Source organism: Protomyctophum parallelum, assembly GCF_964188405.1.
Source record: "Protomyctophum parallelum genome assembly, chromosome: 10".
Lineage (NCBI taxonomy): Eukaryota > Metazoa > Chordata > Actinopteri > Myctophiformes > Myctophidae > Protomyctophum > Protomyctophum parallelum.
In genome coordinates, this window is record NC_139704.1 from 51803484 (window position 1) to 51830952 (window position 27469).

Genomic DNA, 27469 nt, shown 5'->3' on the forward strand with positions numbered 1-27469 from the left:
CTCCCATGTGTGTTTTCTCTCCCCACAAATAACCAATTTTGAACAATCAGGCTTTCATATCATATCAGGTGCTTTAATGGAAATTGCTCTCAGGAACAGCTCAACTGATTTTGGTCTCATCGTGATGTCATTAATGTCACCCTACTTTGTATAATTCCTCCTCTTCTTCAGTCTTCAGTTCCAAATTTGCATTTCTACTTTGTTCACAGTGTCGGCCATTGTTGATTTCCCAAGCTGCAATGGAAGAAACAAGCCTGTTTTGATCTAGCGCCAGTATTATAATGACTCAAATATTAAATAATCTGCATATCAGCGCCCCCACCACCTCAGGACATTGTGGTACTGCAGCTAAAACTGCTTTCAAAGTCCAGAAAGAAATGACAAGGTTATATCAGAGTGGTGATTGAGGCTCAAACCATTAGAAATAACTTTGAGGGACATGGACAATATGATATTAAATATTAAAAGCAGTTTTAAAATGCATCTTATTTGCGCTTTAAGTGTTGTTGTTGTCGTCGTCTGTCAGCGTGAAGCAGCAGCAGCAGAAGAAGCAGAAGAAGCAGCAAAGACGACATCAAGATGGGGAGGTGCGGATCACGGGGATGGAGTCGTCACAAGGTCTGTTTATTTACTCTCCAAACTAACTGAAGTTAGGGTTTAAAAAATACATTGTAGAAACTCACTGTAAGAACGACGGAGACATTAGTATTGGTGGTGAATTCAGTTGTTAATCAAATATTGCATTATTGTATCTGAAGTTGTTATAATTTTACCTAAATATTTTGCTGATACATTACAATGTCAAATAAATGTATGAAGATTATGATTATGATTATGCTTATGGTTGTCCATCGAATCCAATGATGACGTCCACTTCTATCAGTGTTACGGTATAGAGCGTCGCAGTCCCTCCCCCTTTCAGAACGACGAACGGCCCAGGAAATGAAACGCAATGCATTTTGACCATAGGCATTTCCTAAAGTATTTATTTAAAGACGGTTACGCCGCGGACAAAGACAACTCGGATCGTGACAAATCATGACAATGAACACAATGTTTTGGGCCGATCAAATAATTTATAAGAAGAAAAACAAAACAAATAGTGTTGTCTCCTGCCTTTATTTTCTTCTTTCTAATGATTTGATCGGCCCAAAATATTGTGTTCATTGTCATGATTTGTCACGATCTTAAAGAAAATCCTATGGTCAGAATGCGTTTCATTTCCTGGGCCACTCGTCGTTCTGAAAGGGGGAGGGACTGCGACGCTCTATAGCCTCATCCTTTTTTAAGAACTATTTCAGTTCACAGTTCAAAAATTAAAAAATGAACTAGTTCCGTTCATAGTTAATCATTCAAAATTTTGAACTAAAGTTCATCGTTCCAAAAAATAACTAGTTTTATTTAGTTTTATTATTATTATTGCCACAGCCCATAGCCATATAAAACCGCAGACTTTATTCCAAATGAAGGCCTTTGGGATTAATAAAGTGACAACGTTTACAATATCTCCATTACCATTATCCAAATGATTTCCTTATACATTTTTTATGTATTTTATATTTTGCAAAAATTGCTCTTTTGCAATGTGAAATGCCACCGAATTCTTAATTATTTTCCTTCTCTATGCTTTTGCATGCTTTTTATTGTGAAGGCAAAAGTTTCTGAATGTTCTCAGAGTCTGCATCTCCGCATGCTGAAAATAGCTGATCTACAAGCTCACAACGTGTCCGGACGGCGGACGCGACGCGTTGTGAGCTTGTATATCAGCTATTTTCAGCACGGAACACATGATTGTACGAGGAAGAATAAATCAGGCATCACTGCGCTTCATTCACTGTGGAAGAGAGATGTCTTTTGTTGGCCGTTCGTGGCGATATTATGGACACGTACTTCCTCGACGCGATAATAACCAACTAAGCTATTTTTCGTGGCACATTATGTTTAATCAAACAACAACAGGTTTCCTCAGTGTTTGTGTTAGGATTTGGGACCGTGTCTGCTGTCTGTCTGCGTGCTGTCTGTCTGCGTGCTGTCTGTCTGCGTGCTGTCTGTCAGCGTGCTGTCTGTCAGCGTGCTGTCTGTCAGCGTGCTGTCTGTCTGCGTGCTGTCTGTCAGCGTGCATGATCATCATGCAGTAGCTAGATGCGCGCTCCAGTGACGGCTGAGAAAGATTAGTTAGTTTGTGTCGGATAGGGACTTATTGGTGGGTTTTCCACTAGATATTAAGGCATGTTTAGGGTGTGTTTTAGTGCCGGGGATTTCGCCTGGAAGCCTCTATTGAAACACTCACTCTGGAACGAAAGTTGAACGTGAAAAAGTGACGTTCACACACGCCAGAAATGAACGCGTTCACAATGACGTTCATCAAACAGAAATACAGTATGTTCAGTTCACGTTCACCCACAATATGAACGAGTTCGTGAACGATCGTTCTTTGAACGCGTTCGGGTACAACACTGACTACGCCTCACTATGATATAATCTATCAGGTGCCAGTGTTTGGAACGAGGGTGCATCCATGAAGTCTTATACTTAGTCTTCTGCTGGAAGATGGCCAAGCAGTCGCACCCCCCAGCGTCAACTTCAAGCTCCGCCTATGGTGCAGGGTTCTGTTAGTGACCCATATCCTGTGTTGCTGACGTGCAGGGTTCTGTTAGCGACACATATCCTGTGTTGCTGACGTGCAGGGTTCTTAGCTAAGAGCTTCCAGGTCATTCGCACCTGCTCCCGTCACCAGAACCCCATCGTCGCCAGACTTCAACGCGTTGTAAGGTCCTGGTACTGTTCACCGTGGTCAGAGGCTGCCCGGTCCTTGGTCTTTGACCAGTCCCCCATCATGGCTGCAGGAGGCTGCCGGGTCCTTGGTCTTTGACCAGTCCCCCATCATGGCTGCAGGAGGCTGCCGGGTCCTTGGTCTTTGACCAGTCCCCCATCATGGCTGCAGGAGGCTGCCGGGTCCTTGGTCTTTGACCAGTCCCCCATCATGGCTGCAGGAGGCTGCCGGGTCCTTGGTCTTTGACCAGTCCCCCATCATGGCTGCAGGAGGCTGCCGGGTCCTTGGTCTTTGACCAGTCCCCCATCATGGCTGCAGGAGGCTGCCCGGTCCTTGGTCTTTCAAGGCCCGCCGGTTGTGCACCTCTGGCACATTGCCTTTCTGTCAGGGTGTGCTCCCTTAGCCTTTGCCTAATAAGCTTACCCACAATGCAGTGGAGCATATTTACCCATAGCTGGGGCAGGGTTGACGGGCGTCAGGGCATGTCCACGCAATGGTGGGCCTATACGCCGCGTCTCAGAGACCCAGTTACCATGCGTGGCCACGGGGGGGCACTACAGGAGTCTTGGTGGTGGAGAGGCTAAGTACCAGCAGGAGGAGACTTACACACTCTGCTCACACTGGGGGGGGGGGGGCTAGCTGGCGGCGGCAGAGAGTAGCAAGCAGAAAGCAGCATGCTACATGCACCATCTACAAACTATGCACTATCTATGCTACTATACTACCGCACTAGACACGTCACCCTGTGTGAATTCCGTACTGTTCCCATAGAATGTGCAGTGATTGAATGAACTCCATTCAAGTGACTAGAAATATGATTATTGTGTCTTTCAATGTGAACACGGCTTTAGAGAACAAAGCTGAGATGTTAACATCCTCTCTCCATTTGCCCCAGGAACCAACCATGGATTTACTTGAGGAACACATCTTGAAGACTCTGAAGGAGCTGAAAGCCAGGGAGTTCGAGGACTTCAAGGTTCACTTGCAACACCCTGATATCTTTGAAGGCCTCGTTCCTCTCTCTGATATCTTTGAAGGCCTCGTTCCTCTCCCACCGCTTCCAACCCCAGACGTTCCAATCCCACAGTGCTTCCTTGAGAAGAACAACAAGAAGGGCATCGCTCATCTGATGGTGCTGAGCTACCCCGGTCATGCTCCTCAGATCATGGTGAATGTTCTGAAGAAGATCCACAGGAATGATCTACTGCACAGGTTCCCACACATGGCCAAAGGTAGGTGAACCTCATACGGTCTATCCCTGGCCAAAGGAGGAAATCTTTCATGGTGTCTTACATGAGAGATGGTTCAAAGGGGAGATTGTGTGCTCATCTAGTGCATGTGTTTAGACACTTCAAAGGGGAGATTGTGTGCTCATCTTGTGCATGTGTTTAGAAACTTCAAAGGGGAGATTGTGCGCTCATCTTGTGCATGTGTTTAGACACTTCAAAGGGGAGATTGTGTGCTCATCTAGTGCATGTGTTTAGACACTTCAAAGGGGAGATTGTGTGCTCATCTAGTGCATGTGTTTAGACACTTCAAAGGGGAGATTGTGCGCTCATCTTGTGCATGTGTTTAGACACTTCAAAGGGGAGATTGTGTGCTCATCTAGTGCATGTGTTTAGACACTTCAAAGGGGAGATTGTGCACTCATCTAAGGCATGTGTTTAGACACTTCAAAGGGGAGATTGTGGTTAGACAGCAAGGAAATAATCAAATATAATGTTTGCTTTCTGGAAACATTTGAACTTGAGTACTCGCTTGACCTACTAGTACATTCTTCCCTGCTGCAATAACAGTTCATTACCTTGCTAAAGATTAATGTAATAACTTAACATCAGTTTAATAGCCAGATAATAGTTAATTACTGCCTGGTAACAGCAGGTTTCTTATACAATGCTGTTGTCTTTTCTAACTCAACAGTAGCTGTGACATCAGACCAGCCTGAATCTACAGGCACTGTCCCAACAATGTCAAGTTCAACATCAACAAGTGAAGGAGTCTCTAAAGCTGAAGGTGAGCTGAAACTATGAATAGATGTCTTCAATAAACTGATTAACCATTTGAACCCCAGCTTCCCTATTCTTAGGAGAACATTATACACAAATAGCAGATTTACAAGCTCAACACATTGCAATGTGTCATGTTGTTCTCTAAAGCAATGATTACTGTCACAATATAGAGCTATTTAAGACTGTTACTGAACACACACTCTATAGCAATGATTACTGTCACAATATAGAGCTATTTAACACTGTTACTGAACACACAATCTATAGCAATGATTACTGTCACAATATAGAGCTATTTAACAATGTTACTGAACACACTCTATAGCAATAATTAATGTCACAATATAGAGCTATTTAACACTGTTAATGAGCACACTCTATAGCAATGATTACTGTCACAATATAGAGCTATTTAACACTGTTACTAAACACACACTCTATAGCAATGATTACTGTCACAATATAGAGCTATTTAACACTGTTACTAAACACACTCTATAGCAATGATTACTGTCACAATATAGAGCTATTTAACACAGTTAAACAGAAGGTTTCTTATACAATTCAGTTGTCTTTTCTAACTCAACAGTAGCTGTGACATCAGACCAGCCTGAAGCTACAGGTGCTGACGCAACAATGTCAAGTTCAACGTCAACAAGTGGAGGAGTCTCTAAAGCTGAAGGTGAGCTGAAACTATGAATATATGTCTTCAATAAACTGATTAACCATTTGAACCCCAGCTTCCCTATTCTGAGGAAAACATTATACACAAATAGCAGATTTACAAGCTCACAACACATTGCAATCTGTCATGTTGTTCTCTAAATCAATTATTACTGTCACAATATAGAGCTATTTAAGACTGTTACTGAACACACACTCTATAGCAATGATTACTGTCACAATATAGAGCTATTTAACAATGTTACTGAACACACTCTATAGCAATGATTACTGTCACAATATAGAGCTATTTACTTGCGCAAGCAGAGCGCGCAAGTAATGTGATCGGCCTGGTCCATTTGTCGTGACAGCAAAAAAACCGTTCCGCCATTTCAGGACCCCCCCAGAAAAACATCAAATCTGTGCCCGTATTGCTGGACCAATGATGACGAAATGACCATATTTCTTACGTCATCATTTAGAGCTGGTCATACACGTATTTCTTACGTCATCATTTAGAGCTAGTCATACACGTATGTGTATGACTAGCTCTAAATGATGACGTAAGAAATATGGTCATTTCGTCATCATTGGTCCAGCAATACGGGCACAGATTTGATGTTTTTCTGGGGGGGTCCTGAAATGGCGGAACGGTTTTTTTGCTGTCGCGGTTTTTGGACCAGGCCGATCACAGAATACCGCTAATCAACTTACAACTACACACTTTATACAGTATAGAGTATAGAGTATATAGATATACGTATATAGTATATGCCTATATACGTATATAGATATTGTATAACTGCTCTCAGTAATGACGTATGTCATTTCGTCATCATTGGTCCAGCAATACGGGCACAGATTTGATGTTTTTCTGGGGGGGTCCTGAAATGGCGGAACGGCTGTCACGGTTTTTGGACCAGGCCGATCACAGAATACCGCTAATCAACTTACAACTACACACTTTATACAGTATAGAGTATAGAGTATATATGTATACATATATAGTATATGCCTATATACTATATATATACTATATATATTTCTTACGTCATCATTTAGCTCTAAATGATGACGTAAGAAATATGGTCATTTCGTCATCATTGGTCCAGCAATACGGGCACAGATTTGATGTTTTTCTGGGGGGGTCCTGAAATGGCGGAACGGTTTTTTTGCTGTCACGGTTTTTGGACCAGGCCGATCACAGAATACCGCTAATCAACTTACAACTACACACTTTATACAGTATAGAGTATAGAGTATATTATGTATACATATATAGTATATGCCTATATACTATATATATTTCTTACGTCATCATTTAGAGCTAGTCATACGTCATATGTATACCATAGACTGTAAAAAATATGGACAAAGCGTTCCCCGGGTCTAACATGAACGTAAAATGAAGCCTGAAATAATATGCTAATTCCTGATGTAAGTCGCCATCTTTGGTACCAGCTGGCCATTGGCTGGCTCCGTTTTGTATACCAGCTGGTCATTGGCTGCCCAGACAACGAGGCGGGACTTCCCCCCTTCTTCTCCGTTGGTTTTTATTTTGACTCGAGTGGGAGGGGAATCCCGATCATAGACTGTAATGGTAGCCACGCCCCTCAGAACATACGCGATGGGTTTTTTTCTTTATGGTCATTTTTTAAATTAATTGGACCATAATTTTCCAAAAGGAATATTATGACATTAGAAATGAGACTTTAAACTAGTGACTGGAAGAAGAAAGTATTCATGACCATGTTTATTAAGGTAATACAGTCTAGGTGAAGTTGGGCCAAAATACATGGGCCTCTATGGAGCTATGGGGCTTTTTGGGTCCGGTCCAGCGCCACAACAGGCCATTATATGAACTACCGATTTCAAATGAGGCTTCACGAAATATCTGGCTGACTGCCCCCCTGATGTATACATGTAAAAGATAAAAATCTATATATCATTCTTATGTACAGATCACCTAAAACAGACCTTTCAAAATTAAACACATTTCTCGAAAACATGGTAAAGTATATATCATCTCCGACTTCTGCAATTTTGATAATAGGCGATTTCAATGAAGACCATAATACTGAGATAGAAAGAAGTATAAAGACCTACATGTCAAAATTAGGCTTTAAACAATTCAATACAAATCCAACTACAGATTACGGAAATATTTTAGATCATGTATATTTTAACAAATGTGAAAGTATTATTATAGAAATTGAAGTTAGAGACACATATTACTCTGACCATGATTTAGTATTAATATCACTATAGTCTAACATGAAATAGATTTAAAATTAAAATTACATTTTTAATTCAGTTTATATACTTTTTTTTATAGGCGTTTACATACATAAATTAGATAGGTAGTAAATAGTTACACCTAATAATTACACATTTCAAATGTTCCTTCACAGAGATATTGAGATTCCACCGTTTACAGAAAAAGTATACTGTATAACATATTTTAATTCAGTTTATATACCTTTTTTTTTCAACACATATAAATGATTTATTTGTCTCTGAAAAACAAAAAAGGGATCCAGAATATATCTACAACAATAAAACAGTATTTCTTATATAGATAGAAACTAGAATCATACTTAATACTAAATGTTTACATGTATAGTAGATAGCAAATAATTACATCTAAACATTAATCATTTCAAACGTTCGTTCACAGAGATACTGAGATTTGACAGTTTACAGCGGGCGAAAACATTACATGCGCGCTCTGCTTGCGCACTAGTTGGCCATTTATGGCCTACTAGTGTGCAACAAGCAAGTATGCACTCGACAGAGTGCAGTTCTAGTTAACACTGTTACTGAACACACTCTATAGCAATGATTACTGTCACAATATAGAGCTATTTAACACTGTTACTGAACACACTATAGCAATTATTACTGTCACAATATAGAGCTATTTAACACTGTTACTGAACACACACTATAGCAATGATTACTGTCACAATATAGAGCTATTTAACAATGTTACTAAACACACTATAGCAATGATTACTGTCACAATATAGAGCTATTTAACACTGTTACTGAACACACTCTATAGCAATGATTACTGTCACAATATAGAGCTATTTAACACTGTTACTGAACACACTATAGCAATTATTACTGTCACAATATAGAGCTATTTAACACTGTTAAACAGAAGGTTTCTTACACAATTCTGTTGTCTTTTCTAACTCAACAGTAGCTGTGACATCAGACCAGCATGAAGCTACAGGCACTGACCCAACAATGTCAAGTTCAACATCAACAAGTGAAGGAGTCTCTAAAGCTGAAGGTGAGCTGAAACTATGAATAGATGTCTTCAATAAACTGATTAACCATTTGAACCCCAGCTTCCCTATTCTGAGGAGAACATTATACACAAATAGCAGATTTACAAGCTCAACACATTGCAATGTGTCATGTTGTTCTCTAAAGCAATGATTACTGTCACAATATAGAGCTATTTAACACTGTTACTAAACACACACACTATAGCAATGATTACTGTCACAATATAGAGCTATTTAACACTGTTAAACAGAAGGTTTCTTACACAATTCTGTTGTCATTTCTAACTCAACAGTAGCTGTGACATCAGACCAGCCTGAAGCTACAGGTGCTGACGCAACAATGTCAAGTTCAACATCAACAAGTGGAGGAGTCTCTAAAGCTGAAGGTGAGCTGAAACTATGAATAGATGTAAAACTGATTACTAAACAGCAGGTTTCTTATACAATTCTGTTGTCTTTTCTAACTCAACAATAGCTGTGACATCAGACCAGCATGAAGCATTATCGTCCACCCCTACTTAGGAACAACCCAAAGAGCAGCCAGGATGGTGTGATGTTTGTTAGTATTACCTATACTGTAACTGCCCGACCGCTTTTTCAATATTCATAGTGAACAAGGAAAACAACCGCACAATGTCTTCAAATGCAGTGACCAACTTTTATTCTTAGGGAAATATCAACGTTTCGGCCTATGCAGCCTTCATCAGGCTATCTTTATTCCATAAAGATAGCCTGATGAAACAGTGTTTGGTTATGGAGGTTTTGTCCCCCTCGATGTTAGCGTTGCCGTTGGGTCCTGGGACAAATAATGACAACACTTCTATACAGCTATGTGACGACATAAGATTAGTAGGGGACAGGAGGCGTAACGTTTGTGAGGGAAAGTTGATCATAATAAGAAATTATATTTATAAAGACATATCAAATATTTAAACCAAGCACTTTTGGAATGTCCTCTTCTTCCATCTTGTGAAATACGCCACAGTGGAAATGATGCGTAAACAGATGCGTAATGATATCGTATTAATCCGTCCTCTCAACCTACGCTTACAGTAGGTCCCGTGTTATTCAGAGAAGCTGGTGTAATCACTTCATTTTTGCGGATCGTCGAGTGTATCCTTTCCGCATTTTTCCCAAGCGATTCGCCTGGTGTCGCCTGGTTAGATGGAACATCCACATCCATTCCACACCATATAAGGCAACAGGAAATATCGAAATACGTCATCATAGCCTGCAGGATTCAGTGAACAAATGGATTTGTTCTGATCATGGACACGTAGGCATATAGCTATTTAACCCATTCTGGGCGGGAACCCCTATTGTTATCTTACCCCCTCAGGAACCCATATTTGGGTTCTGTACAGTATGTACAGTATTCAAAAATGTAAATTGTTTGATGCTGCTATATAAATATTTGAAGTTTTTCAGAAACCTTAGGTCAGGATTTAGAGGCGTTTTTAGAATCGGCCTTAGGCCTAAATGGGTTAAAATGTCAACCATACACAGCGGGTAGCCTATATCCTCTTTGTCAGATCCTCTTTGTCAGTAAGTGCAGGTTCATTTCATGATGTCATATTAAAATGATTCGCGGGACATTTGGCACCAAACTTGATTGATCTAATGATGAGATCAATGTAGTAGCCTACAGCCTACACAGCTACAGTTGCCCATATTATAATGAATTAAGGTGAGCTGGCTTAAAACTATGACTGGCCGAATTGCACGTGCTGATGCCACAATGTGGACTGCTGTCTGTCAGACCGGCATGTCTGTGAACCATATATGCATTAGAGCTAAAAGGTGTCGGGCTTGGGGGCAGATTCTGTATGGGACTCTAGGCAAACTTGCCTCTAGAATGCATGCATATACAGTAGGCATACACAAGTGATACTTTGCTTTTATATAGGATATATACATTTTTTATGTGCTGACCAATGTTGGGGACACATGCCTACATATTTTATCTGAGATTTGGGAACTTTTTATTGATTCAGCATGAAGACTAAAGCCTTCTACGCAAGCGTATGGCCTTTAGACTACCATGAGAGCTGGCGTAGCTATGTGCAGAGTTTCCGACCAACCAACGTCACCGTCAACTTCACGGAGATGGCCATGAATTCCCACGCAATGTGAGAATCCACGTAAATGCCTGTCCGCTCACGCTCCGCTCACGTAGTGTCACGTTATGCGCGTACACGCCGTTGTGAATCAGGACCAGTGAGTTCTGTCCAATGAGGTGGAGTTTACACTCCCTCCAATGAGAAAAGGTTACATTTCTTCTTTGTTCAACAGCTGTGCCTCATCCAGAGAAGACCATGGCTTCCTCTCACGGAGATCCTCTACAGGTTGGTTTACTGGCAAATAGCAACTCAAAATAAGGTTAATTAATACAATTAATTTGCATATTGAAAATAATAATACCTGCTACTCATTTCTATAGGGCTCTGTGGACATATTGGTGGCCAACAAGGTGGAACTGATCAAGTGGCTCAGATCAGATCTCCACATTCTACAGCATGCTCAGTGTGAGGGAATTATTGATGCCAGAGTTTATTTAAGACTGAAGAATATAGCGCAGCCAGAAGATGTTTGTATTGAGCTTATTGATACAGTGATTAGTGGAGGAGAGGGAACTTCATCTCAGTTCCTCACACTTCTCAAAGATCCAGAGATTCTCGACACGTATCCACAACTCAAGGAATGGAACCCTTCTGCTGCGCTGCCAGGTAAGAAAGTAAAGAAAAGGCGCTTAATTGTATTTGTTGTGCCAGGTGGATGTAACGTCTACTTCGTTTGACTGCATAATTCATTGAAAGCATGAAAAGTTTATCTTAATGTCTAATGTAACACACACACACACACACACACACACACACACACACACACACACACACACACACACACACACACACAGACCCAATATGATGATGTGTCTCCACTCTGACCAATCACTGTCTCACATCTCAGCTTTAGAAGAGAAGGCAAGACGAGAGAGCGCTGCCAAACTGAGAGGTAAGTTGTGTGTGTGTGTGTGTGTGTGTGTGTGTGTGTGTGTGTGTGTGTGTGTGTGTGTGTGTGTGTGTGTGTGTGTGTCTGTGTCTGTGTCTGTGTCTGTGTCTGTGTCTGTGTCTGTGTGTGTGTGTGTGTGTGTGTGTGTGTGTGCGCGTGCGTGCCTCACAGTTGGACAAAGATATTTATTATAGTTGTGTTCACTAACACTAATTCTAGAAGGACATACTTAGCTTAGGATTCCTAACTGTTTAGTAGAAGGATTAATTGCCAGCAATCATAGAGAGAGCCTCTGAGAATAAATGCAGTCCTGTACACTGTGTTTATAGCCTCCATTTACTACTACTAATACCATCTGTACACTGTGTTTATAGCCTCCATTTACTACTACTAATACCATCTGTACACTGTGTTTATAGCCTCCATTTACTACTACTAATACCATCTGTACACTGTGTTTATAGCCTCCATTTACTACTACTAATACCATCTGTACACTGTGTTTATAGCCTCCATTTACTACTACTAATACCATCTGTACACTGTGTTTATAGCCTCCATTTACTACTACTAATACCATCTGTTAGGGCTGCACGATTTTGTCTAAAAAAATAACCTCGATTATTTTCTCTGAAACCTCGATTTCGATTTCGATGTGAATTTTCCTATTGGAATAAATTCCAAACCTTAAGGATCCCTGGCTAATAAGACAAATGTGCCTTAAAACATTATACTTGCCCTCTATGAATACATCTTTTATTTTAAAACACCAACATTTTATTTCTTTCATAAAGAGAGAATCTTTCAATCAATAGGGACTGCTCCCATCGCAGGTTGATGATATGTCCATGTGTGGGCCAGCCCTAGCTCTGGTCCATAGCCTTAAGCAGTAAGGCTATGGACCAGAGCTAGTCCAGCCCTATGGAATGCATATTATGCTAATAAAACAACTTAACCCATTCTGACCTGAGATCAGATTCACACGAGGTTTCCGCCGGACACACACTGGTCCTGATGAACCCATTCTGACCTGAGATCAGATTCTAAAAATGTCAGTCGCTCTTCGATTTTTCAAAAATAGCAGACCTACAAGCTCGTAGCGCGCCACTCGGTGGCGCGATATGAGCTTGTAGATCTGCTATTTTTCAATAGCTAAAGCATAACATGATGCCAACACCAAAATGGGTGCCCGGTCAGAATGGGTTAATACTGCCTAAGAATAATATGAGCATCAAAGCAATATTTAAATACTTTTTTATTAGCATGTGCATTCCATACATTCCCTGGGGCTGGACCACACATGGACATACAGTATGTCATATGACATCCTCAACTTGGACAGGAGCAGTTCCTAAGATTCTCTATTTATGAAATAAATAAAAATATTTAAGGTGTTTTTATTTTTTAGATATAGAGGGCAAGTATAGTGTTTTAAGGCATATTTGTCTGACCAGGGATCCTTTTAATCAAAGAAAGATAAATCCCCTTTGGGATTAAACAAGTGAAAACGTTTACAATACGTCCAAATTAACTCTTTAAAAAAATAGCCAATTTAACGTTTAGGTGCCCACTCTTCCTCCACCCATGCAATGTGAAATGCCACTGAATCTGTAGGCCTAATCGTTGTCCATTTTGATGATGTCTCGTCATATGGGGCCACATCTCTTTAATGTCTCATCATATGGACCACATCTCTTTAATGTCTCGTCATATGGGCCACATCTCTTTAATGTCTCGTCATATGGGCCACATCTCTTTAATGTCTCGTTATATGGACCACATCTCTTTAATGTCTCGTCATATGGGCCACATCTCTTTAATGTCTCGTCATATGGGCCACATCTCTTTAATGTCTCGTCATATGGGCCACATCTCTTTAATGTCTCGTCATATGGGCCACATCTCTTTAATGTCTCGTCATATGGGTCACATCTCTTTAATGTCTCGTCATATGGACCACATCTCTTTAATGTCTCGTCATATGGGCCACATCTCTTTAATGTCTCGTCATTTGGGCCACATCTCTTTTCAACTTGTGACAGCCAGCTTGTGTACTGTGAAGGCAAAGGTTTCTGAACGTCTCGTCCTCCATTTTTACGCGTGCTGAAAATAGACTACTAGCTCACAACGTGTTGCCGAGGCGACATTGTGAGCTTGCAGATCAGCTATTTTCTTTAGCATGCTGATGCAACAGGGCGTACGGCGAAACATAAGACAGGCTTCCCTTGTGTTTTTAGCCGAGGCGACGTACACAGTCAACACAGAGTCAGACACATGGGATAAACAGTGTACACTACCCGACTTTACGATAATAAGGGACAGGAGGTCGGCTATGAACCAGAGCTACTCGCTGCTATGCCTGTCCATTCTCCAGGCACTAGAACAATACGTGCTGCCGTCTCCCACAGGGATCGACCGACCCAACTAAAACCTGTCCCCGTAAAAAGTCGATCTGTGCCTGTGAGAGACTGCAACACGAGCGTCCCAATCAGGGGGGCAGTCAGACAGATATTTAACCAGGGGGGCAGTCATAGGAGGATGACATAAGGAGTCATAAGGAGTCATAAGTCATAAGGAGTTCAAGTATCTCGGGGTCTTGTTCACGAGTGAGGGGAGAACGGAGAAGGAGATCAGCCAGAGAATCGGAGCGGCAGGGGCGGTATTGCAGTCGCTGTACCGCACTGTTGTGACGAAAAGAGAGTTGAGCCAGAAGGCAAAGCTCTCTGTCTACCGAGCAATCTTCGTTCCTACTCTCATCTATGGTCATGAAGTGTGGGTCATGACCGAAAGAATAAGGTCACGAATACAAGCGGCTGAAATGAGTTTTCTTCGACGGGTGGCTGGCATCTCCCTTAGAGATAGGGTGAGAAGTTCAGTCACACGAGAGAGACTCGGAGTAGAACCGCTGCTCCTTCGCCTGGAAAGGAGCCAGCTGAGGTGGTTCGGGCATCTGGTTAGGATGCCACTCGGGCGCCTCCCTAGGGAGGTCCTCGACGCATGTCCCACTGGGAGGAGACCCCGGGGCAGACCAAGGCGCAGTTGGAGGAAATACATCGACTCTCTGGCCTTGGAACGTCTCGGAATCCCCCAGGAGGAAGTCACTAATGTTGCTCGGGAGAGGGAAGTCTGGAGCTCTCTGGTGGAGCTGTTGCCCCCGCGACCCGACTACGGATAAGCGGTTGAAGATGGATGGATGGGCAGTCATACAGATATTCTGTGAAGCCACTAAGGAAATCGGGACTTCCTGAAAGTTCATATAATGGCCTGTTGTGGCGCTGTCTGTCATTGGGCCCAAAAAACCCCATATCGCACACCGGTGGCGTCCGACGCGCGCTGGCGCCTCGCCTGACGCGCCGATAGAACCAGTTCTATTTTCCAGGCGGCGCCGCGCGGCAACTAGGCATGTGAATCTCGTCTCATCTCACGATTCGATACGCATCTCGATGCACTGCCAGCGATACGATACATAGAGATACATGGAATCCCCTGGCGATACGATGCAATACGATTCTCCCTCTTCCCGATGCGATGCGATAACCATTTAGTTCAAATCAATGCGATACGATGCGATTCACCCCTCTACCGATATGATGCGATTTGATGGCGATTCATCACAATAGAAAGGATTTATATTAAAGCTCTATTAATTTCCCAAAACATGTAAAAATGCATTACATTTAAATTCAAAGCAATTTATTGTTTTACTGTAGATTAGTATTATAGCTCTGCATCTCAAACAACCCAACTTATAGAATTATGTAAGTAAACAAAGGGTCTGCTCTGCTGGTTATTGTGGAATTGTTAGATTACTAATAATCATAGGCTATAGTATAATTATTATATCTCAAAGGTCAATTTGAGGTTTTGAGTATAGAGGGTTCAAGAGATTAAAATGTAATAGCCTATCGTTCATCAATTAATGTTACCAACATATAAATAGAAAAGAAACAAATAAACAAAACAAAAATTACAGGTCACACTCGTAGTGCTGTCAAACAAGTCTATGTCTAGTTTAATCTGCAACAGTTTTATAATATAATTGCCTATGTATAGTGGGGGTCCCTACTTGATCTCTCACTCTCAGCTAAGTGGTCCTTGGCTTGACCTGAAAAACATTGAAGACCCTGGCCTGCATGTATTATTAAGCTCACAACGCGTCTCATCCACGCCCCGCTGTGAGCTTGTGGATCTGCAATTTTAGGCGTGCGACACCGTCTTGCTGCAGAATATAAATAAGGCTTCTATCCCAGAGAACAGCAGGGGAAAGCTGGACAGTGGAAAGTTGTAAACGACTTTAAACGCAAGCAGTACACCCTGCTGTGGCGTTGTTGTTGTTTTACACGTGTGTGAAGACTGCAGAAGCTTTCTTTAATTACAAATTGATGATGATCGCAACGCAGATTTGCGTCGGATAATCAGCAAGCACAGCTGTGGAGTGTGGATCAGATTCATTACCAGCAGTCCAGCACGCAGCAGTGAAAAGTCAACTGATCGACGGACAAAGCTACTCGGACAGCTATTTTATAAAGCTAAAGAGTAAAGGTGGTGCTTCTTGTTTAATGCGTGGGGCTCACTTCTGTTAGTCGCGGGTTCTCTTTATAGTCTGAGTCTGTTTGTTGTCTCAACGTTTCTACTCTGACTGCACCGTCGTACGGTAGCTTCTGTTCACTGACTGTGTGCGCTGCGAGAGACCTTTTTTTTGTCTTCCTTTTCTGATGGTACGTTCAATGCGCCTCGGAAACACAGGATAGGGTGAAATTTACCATGAAAAAACGGTGCAACCACGGATTTTACCGATGCAAGCACTCCGCGAACGATGCATCGAGATTTCACCCGTCAAGTTTACCGATACACAGTGAATGAACCGATTCACTCGCATCGCGCACGTCATAATCGATGAATCGATACGTATCTATTATTTTCCACATGCCTAGCGGCAACGCGTCGCGCCACGTCGGACGGAGCCGGTGTGTGTTGGGCTTAAGTTGTCATCTCTATATTGTCATAACTAGTCCACAATGACAATGACTGGAGTGGAAAATGTTCTATTCACTGGAATGAACACACATTGTGGAAGGTTTAAAGGTTTTATTGAATGAAGGAATGACATGATGAGGAGGAGAGTGGGGGTAGCGGGGCGTGGGTTCCGGGGGGTGTCTTTGGGGAGGGGGTCGTGTGGCGGTCAGCCCGCGGTACACGTGGAGGCGTGATCCCCCCGTGGGAACTGTGAGGAAGGGAGGAGAGATGGAGGAGAGTGGAGATGCTGCTGGTCCTGTGGTGGTGATGGGGATGGTGGAGGGGAGGAGAGATGGAGGAGAGTGGAGATGCTGCTGGTCCTGTGGTGATGGGGATGGTGGAGGGGAGGAGAGATGGAGCAGAGTGGAGATGCTGCTGGTCCTGTGGTGGTGATGGGGATGGTGGAGGTGAGGAGAGATGGAGGAGAGTGGAGATGCTGCTGGTCCTGTGGTGGTGGTGGGGATGGTGGCGGGATACCAAAAGCATAGAGGATGCTGGGTTGTCTGGGGCGGGTATAAGTAGGCTCGGGTAGATCGGTGTGGAGGGCGGAGGATGGCGTGGAGGTGTGTTCCTCCGCCTCCTGAACATCTGTTGTTCCAACTCCATTTCTGTTATTGGTAACAGGTACACATTCTCTATCTCTCTCTCTCTCTCTCTCTCTCTCTCTCTCTCTCTCAGGTCCGTTGGTGGAAACATCAGGGCTTCCCATTACTTACTATGAAGACCAGCTTAAGGACAAAATGAGCAGTAGCGGCAGTACTTTTGTCAAATTGGGCACAGAGTCTGAGGTTGAGGTTGAGGTTGAAACGGTCTTCATCCCGCTCCACAATCTAGACATCAAAGACACAGAAATCCACAGCCACCATGAGGTCAGACAGTTGGAGAAGAAGAAGCCAGGACATGGAACACAAATCCAACCTGAAGAAATTCACGAAGACCCTTCTGGAAGAGTCATAAGATCAGCACTGACCACTGGCTGTGCAGGAATTGGCAAAACGTTCCTCGTACAAAAGTATCTGTCTGACTGGGCCAAGAAACGTTTCGGCCAAGGTCCACACCTCGTGTTCCCGCTCAAGTTCCGCCAGTTAAATATGCTCAAGGGAAAGAAATTTACTTTGGCACAGCTAATTCACCACTGCATCAAGGAAACCAGATTCATTGAGGAAGAAGTTCTTAATGACATCTTCAAGGTGTTGCAGAAGTCAGTAAGCTACAAAGAGAGCCCCTTCAAAGTCATGATTGTTATGGATGGATATGATGAAGAAAATTTCCAGTTCGATTTCAAAACACATTTTGGCCCCGTGAATGTGGTGGATTCGTACCCCGTGGAACATCTGCTTGTAAACATCATCAAGGGAGAGCTGCTCCCCTCTGCTCGCATCTGGATAACCTCACGACCTGCAGCAGTCAAACAGATTCCTAAGGCGTTTGTTAACAGGATGACAGAAGTACGAGGCTTCATTGAAGATGACCAGAAGAAGGACTTCTTCCAGAAGTTCTTCACGAAGAGCATCAGTGATGAGAACCAGGCCAGCTCAATCTTCTCACACATCCAGAAATCAAAGATGCTCCGCACCATGTGTGAAATCCCAGTCTTCTGTTGGATCCTTGCTACCGTTGTGCAGAACGAGGGGATGACAAAGCTGCCCAAAACCCTGGTTGAGCTGTTCTGCCACTTCCTGATGGGTGAGACACTGCGGGAGAAGATGAAGGATCCTACACTAAACCATGAAGACAAAGAGAAGCTCATAAAGGATGCAGGAGACGTTCTTCTGAACCTGGGAGAGCTGGCGTTTGACCAACTGGACAAAAGAGGAATCATTTTCTATGAGAAAGACCTGAAAGCGTGTGGTCTTGATGTGACCAAGGACTTGATATCGGGCTTCTGCACAACCTTCTTCTTCAAAGAAGGCTTGTTCTTCAAACAAACCGTCTACTGCTTCGTTCATCTGAGCATCCAGGAGTTTCTGGCTGCAGTCTACCTGTACCACTGTTTCACACAGAAGAACACAGAGGTCCTGAAGACATTCCTGGGAGATGATGGTGACAACAGTGACATTTCCCTGTCTGACTTCCTGAAGGCTGTTATGAAGAAAACCCTGAAGAGTGAGAGTGGTCACCTGGACCTCTTTGTCCGTTTCCTTCATGGTCTCTCACTGCAGTCCAACCAGAGTCTGTTAGGAGGTCTGCTGGGTCAGACAGAGAACCATCCAGAGGAGATCCAGAGAGCCATCGACAACCTGAAGGAGATGGATGATTATGATGCCTCTCCTGACAGATGTATCAACATCTTCCACTGTCTGATGGAGATGAACGACCCGTCAGTCAGTCGGGGGATCCAACAGTACCTGGAGTCAGAGAGCAGATCAGGGAAGAAACTCTCTGTGCCTCAGTGTTCAGCTCTGGCTTCCATGCTGATGATGTCAGAGGACGTTCTGGAAGAGTTGGACGTGCAGAAATACAACACAGACAACGCGGGGCGACGGAGACTGGTCCCAGCTGTGAGGAACTGCAAAACGGCCAGGTTAGTACTATTAGTAATATAATCATGTTAGAGCAGCTTTCGAGCAGACAATGTACACATTGTCATTATGACAAATGAGAACATTATTTCAGTTCAGTGAGACTCACTTCATATTTATGAATGAATGATTCATTAATTGTGTGTGTGTGTGTGTGTGTGTGTGTGTGTGTGTGTGTGTGTGTGTGTGTGTGTGTGTGTGTGTGTGTGTGTGTGTGTGTGTGTGTGTACTATTTACCAGTGTCCTCATTAGTTATTCTACAATGAAAACAGACTATACCAAATGAGAAATGGACCGTACCATTAGTGAAGGGGTGTACAGAGGATGGTCTTTTAAACAATGAGCTTGGTCATTACGTTTACACGTTACTTAATACATTTAAATGTAAGTTCCACGATTTCCATCTATCTTCCACTTCTCTGTTCTTACTGACATCCTGCTAATGTCTGAAGAACTAGATTGAAGATCTTTTAGGTTCCTTTCACACCTAACGTTTGCTTACAAGGTCTGGATCAAGGACCAAATGTTTGCATTGTTGCATTAGGTCGGCCTAGCGTTCACAGAGGACTTTGTTAAGCAAACCAAAATATTTAACAAATGTCATGTGGTCGTACAGGCTGTTCATCTGTTGACAGAACATTTCTTCACTTCACTGTCAGAGTGGAGCAACAGCAGCGAGTTGTTATTATTATTCATTGTTTGTATTCCAATCAAATGAAAACAGTGGAAAAGTATGAGCACATATAAATGCAATCTGCCTCTTATTTGCTTAATCAGAAAAGTATCCAAACACACACACATTTCAGACAGCTCCACAGGGAACCTCTTTGACAGTGAACATGGTCTGTTCTGTTTTGATCATCTCTGATTTTACATTTAATCTGTAATTACAGACTTGCTGGCTGTGACCTCCAGGAGGAACACATTGAAGTTGTGGCTTCAGCTCTCACCTCCAATCCGTCCCATTTGAGAGAACTGGACTTGAGTGGAAACGTCTTGAAGGATTCCGGAGTGGATCTCATCTGTGCTGCACTGAAGAGCCCAAACTGTTGTCTGGAGATTCTCAGGTCAGATTAATTTACCATTTCTATTTGGTTACATTCTGTCATAGTAAGTGATTATAATGCAGTTATTATGGAGGTGGTACTTTATTTGAAGTGTGGATAAGGTTGGATATCATGGTAACTCACACTGACCTTAATATTGATAAGATACAGTGACTAATGTATGTAGTCTTTATGCTGAGATACTACATTTAACCCATTTTGGGCGGGAACCCCTTTTGGTGTTAGGATTATGTTATGCTTTAACTATTGAAAAATAGCAGATCTACAAGCTCATAGCGCGCGCTCATTGTGGCGCGCTATGAACTTGTAGGTCTGCTAGTTTTGAAAAATCGAAGAACCACTGACAGAAACATAGCTTTTTCAGAAAACTGTCAGGATGTAGAAGACATTTTTAGAATCTGATCTCAGGTCAGAATGGATTAAAACACTAAACACCTCTGATGACACTATGAGTGGTTGAATGTGTTCTGTCAGAGTGTCATCCCCTAGTTTTGAATGATATTTATATCAATGTTAATTCTTAATTGGTATCAGCGGCGTAACTAGATGTCAGTAAGCCCCGGCGCAGGCTGGTCTGCCCCCGACAGTTTGATCAAAATGCACAAAACGTTCTAAACATGAACTTTGGATCAATATCTAAAAACCCAGTGGGAGAGAAGGTTTTATGTGGAAAACTTATGCTGCCAACGGAAATTGTATGGCAGGAATATGTATTTTATTCGTCTTAAAATCTCTCTCTCTCTCTCTCTCTCTCTCTCTCTCTCTCTCTCTCTCTCTCTCTCTCTCTTTTTTTCTTTCCTTCTCCCCCCCCCCCCCCCCCCTCTCATCTGGTTGTATTCTTCATTTAGTCTGAAGAACTGCTGGTTGTCGGAGAGAAGCTGTGAAGTTCTGGCCTCGGCTCTCGCCTCCAATCCTTCCCATTTGAGAGAATTAGACCTGACTTTGAACAACCTGCAGGACTCTGGAATTGAGCTTCTGTGTGCCGGAGTGAAGAGTCCACATTGTCACCTGCAGACTCTGAGGTAAATTATCCTGTGTGGATCTGTACTGCAGACTCTGAGGTAAATAGAGTTTTATTCTGTGTGGATCTGTACTGCACACTCTGAGGTAAATAGAGTTTTCTCTGTACTGGAGCATCAACAGCAGTTTGTTAAAGTGTGGATATCTCTGCAGGTTGTCAGGCTGTGCGATCACAGAGAAAGGCTGTTCTTCTCTGGCTTCAGCTGTAGCCCTCAACCCCTCCTCCCATCTGAAGCATGTGGACCTCAGCCGTAACCACCCAGGAGGAGATGCTGAGCAGACGCTGCTCTCTGCTGGACTGGAGACTGTCAAGTGAGTCGACTTGGACTGTGTCCATCCATCTTGGTTTAAAATACGTTTTTATTTTATCTTTTCTAAGGCTGTCAAAGTATTAGTAACATGTTAATCGCGTGTCAACACACATTCCTTTTAACGGCGTTAATTTAATTAACGTGAGATTTACACAATGCACGGTGAAGTTTGAAAGGTTGAGAGTCTGAGACACATGCATGTTGCTGTTTTCTACTGGCCAAGTAGCCCCGCCTCTGAATCCACTCTGCTCCAATCAGTCATGACGGAGATCTCCGTCCTGGTACTTAGTACGGTCTGGTGCTTGAGACGGAGATTGATAAAAACGACAGAGATTAATGATCTCAAAACCGGTCGCATCGCTCTACAGCCTAGGAGCGCTTGTTGCGCAATCCTCTATGTTGCGCAACATACTCTAACTCGCGATCTAAATCATTCCATCTAATTCTAAGAAAAGATTATGTGTTAGACGGGCCCCCGCTGTCCAGTCGCTAGTCGCGATAGAATCGTGTTTAGAATGTTTTGGCTACATTTAGCTGCTACAGCAACATCCGGTCCGTCGGTAAAAGTGCTCCGTGTTTATAAATCGCTGGGCACATTTTATTAATGGATTAAATAACCCTGGTAGAGTCGCTGCGAATGGGCAGAGAAGTCGTCGGGGAATGGACTAACTGTCTGTGTGTGTGCGTGCGTGCGTGCGTGCGTGTGCGCGCGCCACAAACTGACTGTTATTTTGCGGGCACATGGCCGAGGCACATGGAGATGGCGCAAAGTGATCCTTAATTAGTTTACAATCTGTACTTATAGATTAGGCTATCCGATCATCATATTAAATTAGTATGCTACTCTGCACATGCCATGTTAGCTATACAGTTTATAGATCATGCTTAAGCATGTGTTTAATTTTGCAGTATTTACATTTAAACAAGATGAAGAAAGTCTCCAGCACTTGGATCCCCGCACACAGTGACAGCCCTCCTGGCTGGCTGGCTGACTACTCTGTACACTGCAGTGTTTTTATGTGTTTCCTTAATGTGCTCATCTGACCATATTTTCGGCCTCCTCATTCGATCACGTCTATTCACGGTAACGGGACATCTCGCTGCGTAAAATATCCCTTCTCCGTCTCAAAACTTTACTCCTCATTCATCCGCCACATTGTCTGCTTCATTTCCTTTATTTGATGTGATTGCATTCCCACCTGCACCGAATCGAAATCAAGTCCGATTGGAAGCAAAGAGAAACCCCGTTTTTTAGCGGAGTAGAATGCGGTTCTTGATTAGGATTCGAATGAGGCTTCACACCTGCCAAACGAAGCGCACTTCCCGACAATGCATCAGGATTGGTTTTAATCGCAGTAAAGCTTTCTGGTGTGAAGGCGACCTTAGATTGACTCAGCAGTTTTGGGTGTACATATTTTAGTATGTCGGATGCAAACCTATCTCTGTTTTTCTTTTTTCTGCAATACATCAGTGCTATTGAACACTGTGTACGTCTGTGTGTGAGCTTTACAAATATGAAACCAATTAAAAGTATCCCTGTTGGTGTTTTAAGCATTATGTTATACTTTACCTATTGAAAAATAGCAGATCTACAAGCTCATAGCGCTGCACTGAGTGCCGCACTATATGAGCTATTTAAAAATCATTAGAATGCGGCGCAAAATCTTTGAATATATATTATTTCAGATCGAACATTTTCACTCAAATCTTTGCTTCTGTGGTATCCCTAAAACAACATATTTTCAGATGGGGGTCCGCAGCCAAATACAGATAATTCTGTGGGTTCTTGACAGACTTAATGCAGATGTTTAACAGTAATTTAACTCTTGAGAGCGTAAAATGAAACCAAATGCACCCGGGAGGGTCTCTAGAGTTAAAGATCTGTAAGGGTCCACTTTGTTACCAACTCTCCATCATTTAGTTGGCACCAGTCTATATATCGGAACTTGTAGCTCCCAAAGTATCGACAAGGGCCCTGAGGTCGACTGACCAGTCACTTCTCAAGATCCCTAAATCAAAGCTGAAATCCCGCCCGGGGGGGAATAGGTCATTTCCCGTTGTAGCGTCTACACTGTGGAATGAACTTCCACCTCATGGCAGAGCTTCTCAGTCCTTGTCTGTGTTTAAATCTGAGTCTGAAAACTCACTTGTACTCCTTGGCATTCTGACCGGGCACCCATTTTGGTGTCGGCATCATGTTATGCTTTAGCTATTGAAAAACAGCAGATCTACAAGCTCATATCGCGCCACCGAGTGGCGCGATACGAGCTTGTAGGTCTGCTATTTTTGAAAAAAGAAAAAAAAACATTTTTTTTTTTAGAATCTGATCTCAGGTCAGAATGGGTTCATCAGACCAGTGTGTGTCCGGCGGAAACCTCGTATGAATCTGATCTCAGGTCAGAATGGGTTAAGAGTTGCTGCTTCCACTGCATTGTGTCCTTATGTTGCCCTGTTTATGTACTGTTGTTTTTTCTTTGATATTTTAGTATTTCTTTGTGTACAGCACTTTGTTTCAACCTTGTTGTATACAAATGTGCTTCATAAATAAAGTGGATTGGATTGGACCACCTGGAGCCCCCTTAACCCATTTAGGCCTGACGTCGAAATTAAGAAAATGTCTTGTAACTCATGACAGTTTTCTGAAAAACCTATATTTCTACAGTATATCAGTGGTGCTCAAACTATTTCATATCAAGTACCCCAAAAAGTATATGAAATTGGCCCAGAAGCAAAGATTTGAGTTAAAAACGTTCGCTCTGACAGATTATATATTCAAAGATTTGCACCACATTTTCACGATTTTTCAAAGATAGAAGATCTACAAGCTCGTAGATCTGCTATTTTTCAATAGCTAAAGTATAACATAATGCTTAACACCAAAAGGGGTTCGCGCCCTTTTGGTGTTAGCGTCATGCTATGCTTTAGCTATTGAAAAATAGCAGATCTTCAAGCTCGTAGCGCGCCACCGAGTGGCGCGCTACGAGCTTGTAGGTCTGCTATTTTTGAAAAATCAAAGAACGACTGACATAGAAACATAGCTTTTTCAGAAAACTGTCAGGATGTAGAACTTAGAAGACATTTTTAGAATGTGATCTCAGGTCTAAATGGGTTAAGGACCACTCGTGGTCCCCGGACCACTGGTTGAGAACCACTGCTTTATTCAATAAATGTTTAATGGTGAATGTGAGCTGAAGAGTCTTAATGAAGTGATGCATGTTCATACTCTCTGTATCATTCAATGGTAATAGAAATGTTTCATCATTTCTTCCTACAGTGTGAATCATGGAGGACAACACTGGATAGATCACTGGATTAATCCTCGACTCCTTTCAAGATGTGAGTGTCTGTCTGTCTGTCTGTCTGTCTGTCTGTCTGTCTGTCTGTCTGTCTGTCTGTCTGTCTGTCTGTCTGTCTGTCTGTCTGTCTGCCTGCCTGTGGGGACCCCCCATAATAATCATATCTTTCCGTGCTCATATTTGTGCGTGTACGTGCATGTACGTGCGTGTGCCTGTGCACATTGTGTGTGTGTATACGTGCGTGTGTGCACATCTTCATGTCTGTGTGTGTACGTGCGTGTGTGCACATCTTCATGTCTGTGTGTGTACGTGCCCGTGCACATCTTCATGTGTGTGTGTGTACGTGCGTGTGCCTGTGCACATCTTCATGTGTGTGTGACTGTGTGTGTACGTGCGTTTGCCTGTGCACATCTTTGTGTGTGTGTGTGTGTGTGTGTGTGTGTGTGTGTGTGCGCGCACGCCTGTGCACATCTTCATGTGTGTGTGTGTACGTGCGTGTGCCTGTGCACATCTTCATGTGTGTGTGACTGTGTGTGTGTACGTGCGTGTGCCTGTGCACATCTTCATGTGTGTGTGACTGTGTGTGTGTACGTGCATTAGGCGTGTGTGTGTGCGTGCAGGATCTATGACACGTCCGTCGGCGAGGCCGGTGTTTGGCGCCCATTAGTCTGGTGCAGTGTTGTTTTTGGCAGCAGATTTCTATTTTAGTTTTAGTCATAGTCTTTGGACTGAAACTTCATTTAGTTTTAGTCATAGTCTTTGGACTGAAACTTCATTTAGTTTTAGTCACAGTTTAGTCACCTGGAATGTCTTAGTGTTTAGTCTAGTTTTAGTCGACTAAATGTCATAAGATTTTAGTCGACTAAATCTACAGGTGATTTAGTCGACTGAAATGTATTTTGGCGGGTCTTGATGCCGTGTTTTTACACTTTCAGCATGCAACCAAGTGTAAAATGACTTATACTGGATCTGTTGTCCACTAGTCCCTTCCTAACATTTTAGTCTAGTTTTTATTTGTCAACGAAATTGTCAGTATATTTAGTCTTAGTTTTAGTCATCATAGCTTCGTTTTCATTTAATTTCCATTTGTTTTCGTCAGTGGAAAAAGGTAGTCGACGAACATTTTTCGTCTTAGTTTTAGTCGACGAAAACAACACTGGTCTGGTGGCACCGTGGTGAGACGCCACAACGTGCATATGTGTGTGTGTACGTGCATGTGCCTGTGCACATCTTCGAGTGAGTGCGTGTGCCTGTGCACATCTGCATGTGTGTGTGTGTGTACATGCATCTACGTGCGTGTGCCTGTGCACATATTTTGTGCGTGTGTGTGTGTGTGTATGTGCATGTGTCCGTGCACATATTCGTGTGTGTGTGTACGTGCGTGCACCCGTGCACATCTTCGTGTGTGTGTGTGTGTGTGTGTGTGTGTGTCAGTCAGTGAATAATGTATTTAATGTTTACTGTGTTGTTTTCTCATCAGATTCCCAGCGTCTCACTCTGGACACAAACACAGCAAACTGTCGCCTCACTCTGTCTGAGGACAACAGGAAGGTCACACTGGTGGAGGGACAGAGGCATCAGTATCCTGATCATCCTCAGAGGTTTGATCGCTTGCCTCAGGTTCTGAGTGCAGAGAGTGTGAGCGAACGCTGCTACTCTGAGGTAGAGTGCAGTGGAGACGTTCTGATAGCAGGGACTGACAGAAGGATCAGCAGGAAAGGATATGGTGATGACTGTAGGCTTGCAGGCAGTGTCATGTCCTGGAGTCTGCTGTGTGATGATGACCGTTACGTTGTCTTCCACAATGGGAAGTGGACTTTCCTCCCCGTCCGCCCTGGACGCTCCAACGGGGTCGGCAGAGTAGCACTGTATGTGGACCGTCCCACTGGGACTCTGTCCTTCTATGACGTGTCCTCAGAGGACACTCTGACCCACCTGCACACCTTCCAGACCACGTCCACTGAACCGCTATGTGTTGGGTTCTGGTTGGTGCGGTCTGGCTCCTCAGTGTTTCTGTGTGAGCAGAGATAGAGTCTCTATGCGACGGTCACATCAGGTCGCCATGGTTACTCCACATGTGACATCATCATCATCATGACGATGATGACGACGAGAGACAGACAGATAAGACCAGATATGTTTTTGATACAATGTTCATTATTATTCAAAGAATCACACCTGTGTGAAGTGAGCGCCGCTCTTGACTGTCATCATACATGCCAACGATGACGACGTCAGCCAATCAAATCATTACATTCCGTGTTCAGCCAATCAAATCATTGCAATCCGTGGCACGCACACACACACACACACACAGAGAGCTGTGCCACTCACAGGCAGTTGCAGCTTGTAGACCCCCTCAAGGACCCCTGGGACCCCCTCAAGGACCCCTGGGACCCCCCCAACGACCCCTGGAACCCCCCCAACAACCCCTAGAACCCCCTCAAGGACCCCTGGAACCCCCTCAAGGACCCCTGGGACCCC

General features: G+C 43.2%; 1 long non-coding RNA gene across 1 annotated transcript; it reads left to right on the forward strand.

The window, feature by feature from the left end:
- Positions 1 to 20268: 20268 nt before the first annotated feature.
- On the forward strand, positions 20269 to 26497 carry LOC310865937. Its single transcript, XR_014569856.1, has 5 exons — positions 20269 to 20358; positions 21207 to 21380; positions 21532 to 21690; positions 24964 to 25025; positions 26466 to 26497. It is a non-coding gene; the product is annotated as an uncharacterized lncRNA (long non-coding RNA).
- The last annotated feature ends 972 nt before the right edge of the window (positions 26498 to 27469 follow it).